Genomic DNA, 2,953 nt, shown 5'->3' with positions numbered 1-2,953 from the left:
AGTCCAAAACTAATTCACAAAAGGTTTATGTGCCATATGTCATTACCTATCATTCTTGTTGTGGGTTTGCTAACTTATAAATCTAAATCTTGCAAGAATTGCAAGATTCTTAAGAACAGGAATCAGGTGTTAATTACGTTTTGTTTTTTTAAGTGTTTACTATGTGCCAAGCTCTGCTCTATGCACTGTGACATACGAGATAACCATAATGGACACAGTCCCTGCCCCATGGGGGACTCACAGATTAAGTAGTAGCATTTAATCCCCATTTTACAGATGAAAAAACTAGGGCACAGAAAATTTAAGCGACTTGCCCAAGGTCACGCAGCTGATCTATGGCAGAGTTGGAATTAGAACCCAGATCCCTGACTCCCAGGCCTGTGCTCTATCCACTAGGGTGGAACAAGGGTGGCTGATGGCCAACCTCTCTCCCACATCCTGCTTCTGGCCTGGAATGCCCTCCATCTTCCAACAATCACCCTCCCTCCCCATCTTCAAAGCCTTATTAAAAGCGCATCTCCTCCAACAGGCCTGCCCTGACCAAGCCTTCATTTCCTCTTCTCCCTCTTCCTTCTGTGTCGACGTTGCACTTGGTTTTGCACCCTTATCAACCCCTCCCTCACTCTTCTCCTCTGGACTGCAGCTCGTCGTGAGTAGGAAACATGTCTACCAACTCTGTACTCTCCCAAGTGCTTAATACAGTTCTCCGCACACAGTAAGAGCTCAGTAAATAGGATTGATTTATTGTCTGAGTAATCGGACCAGGTAAGAGCAACTTGGTAAAAGTTGGGGAGGTTGTGACAGTTTGGCCAAAGACAACTCTTCTGGAGTGTGAGAAACTTGGGTTTTATTCTTACTCTGCAGTATAGTTGCTTTTGCATCTTTTTTCCCCTCTTTTTTGTTTGAGGCCCCCATAAACAAGGGACTGTGTCTGAATCAATATCTTCGTACCTTTCCCCAGAGATTATACAATCCATTGCATAATGTAAGCTCTCAACAAATGTCATAAAGCATAATAGAAAACTGAAATGTAATGAAAAAAGTGCAGGCAATAAAAGAAAACAAATCAAGATTTGCTCCTATCCCTTCACTTTTGAACAATTACTTGAATTTGAAAATCATGAAATAGCCTCACCAGTTCCTAAGTAATCAAACTGCCTTCCTTCCAAAGTTATATGTCACAGTGCCTTAAGGCAACTAAGGTAAGCAAGAAGTAAAAGAAGCTGAGAATGGAAAGTTGGAAATTGCCCACTGCCTTCCCCTCCACTAAAATTAAAGCTTTTTTTTTCCTTATTTCCTTCCCTTTTCCATTAATACATGACATTTTTGGTGAGGTACCACGGTGGATGACAAAATACTATATATCAACAATGGGATAAGTCCCAAAGAGTGCTCTCAATCCATGGTTTCTGGGTTTTTTTTTCGGTTTGTTCATTTTTTTAATGTTTCTTTTTTTAACACTATGTGCCAGGCACTATGCTAAGCACCGGGGTGGATATAAGATAGACAGGTTGGACCCAATTCATGTCCCACACGGGGCTCACAGTCTTAATCCCCATTTTACGGATGAGGTAACTGTGGCACAGAGAAGGTAAGTGACTGCCCAAGGTCATATAGCAGGCGTGGTGGCGTCTGGATTAGAACTCAGATCTTCGGGCACTCAGGCCCGTTCTGTCCATTAGGCCATGCTGCTTCTGTTTTAGTCATCCACAGATACATGCACTTGCAATCCTTTAGTTCTCTCCTAAATAGCACATCAGAGAGAGACTATTCCAATCACTCAGGAGAATTATGAGTAAATCAACAAGGATGAGATTCACCCTTCACTTTATCGCTACCCTTAGGAAAGATAAAGGTCAACTAGTGCATTGCAGAATCATTTTTCTTTCACGCCCTGGTTTATGCCAAATAATTTCTGTTATGATACATTTTCTAAAGTAAAAAAATTCAGAAGATGCAAATCCACAAGTTTCCATGTCAAATTAATGTGGATACAGGGACTGTGTCCAACCTGATTTGCTTATATCCACCCCAGCGCTTAGTACGGTGTCTGGCACTTAGTAAGCACTTAGCAAATACCAAAATTATTATCGTCACTATTAGTAGTAGTAGTAGTAATAATAATTTTTAAAACCACCCACGGCGTGAGATCTTCACAAAACTCCAGGAAGACTGGTAGCTGCTGAAGCAGCTGCTGTGGCTATGGACAGGCCTTGAATTCTGAATCTAAAATTCTGCTCCTTTAGCCACAGCACACCATCAGTTTTGCTTTCATTTTGTGTATTTGTCTTCTGGGTTTTAACGTTACATCGTTTCTGTTGTATCTGCTTCCGGCCTTTCTCCCCACTTCTACTCCTAGATTGTGAGCCCCTTGAGGAACAGGGACCATGTCTAATTCCCACACTCTCACCCAGAGCTTAGTACACTGCTCTGCACACCGTAAGCACTTAATAAATAATAATTATCATGGCATTTGTTAAGCGCTTACTATATGCCAGGCGTCCCTCTCAGGGTCGCACCTGGAGAGTTTCCAGTACTCTACCAGTCTCAGCGATGGGAGGAACAGTCAAGCAGAGGCATACTCATTCCGTTCCCAGCTTGGCCAGTGGCTAGTGAGTGGAAGGATCTGCTACGAGGCAAAATTCACCTGTGCTGGGCAATAGCGGTATGGGAGAGAATCGAGGAAGGAGGCAATGATAAACCATTTCCATATTTTTACCGAGAAAACCCTATGGATACACTACCAGAACTAGTACAGATGGAGTTGAGACGTTCTGGGAGAGATGTGTCCACGGCGTCGACAGCATAAAACAAGACATGTGCCAGGCACTGAATGAAGCACTGGGTGAATACAAACACATTGGGTTCATTCATTCATTCAATAGTATTTATTGAGCGCTTACTATGTGCAGAGCACTGTACTAAGCACTTGGAATGTACAAATCGGTAACAG

General features: G+C 42.6%; 1 non-coding gene across 1 annotated transcript; it reads left to right on the top strand.

Annotated features, from left to right (window-relative positions):
- The first annotated feature begins 2,501 nt into the window (after positions 1 to 2,501).
- On the top strand, positions 2,502 to 2,637 carry LOC114816795. Its single transcript, XR_003764603.1, has one exon. It is a non-coding gene; the product is annotated as a small nucleolar RNA SNORA7 (small nucleolar RNA).
- Positions 2,638 to 2,953: the final 316 nt, after the last annotated feature.

The sequence above is a fragment of the Ornithorhynchus anatinus genome, chromosome 14 (genome assembly GCF_004115215.2).
Source record: "Ornithorhynchus anatinus isolate Pmale09 chromosome 14, mOrnAna1.pri.v4, whole genome shotgun sequence".
Taxonomy (NCBI): Eukaryota; Metazoa; Chordata; class Mammalia; order Monotremata; family Ornithorhynchidae; genus Ornithorhynchus; species Ornithorhynchus anatinus.
Note: the sequence above shows the minus strand (reverse complement) of the source record. Positions and strands in the feature narration are given on the sequence as shown.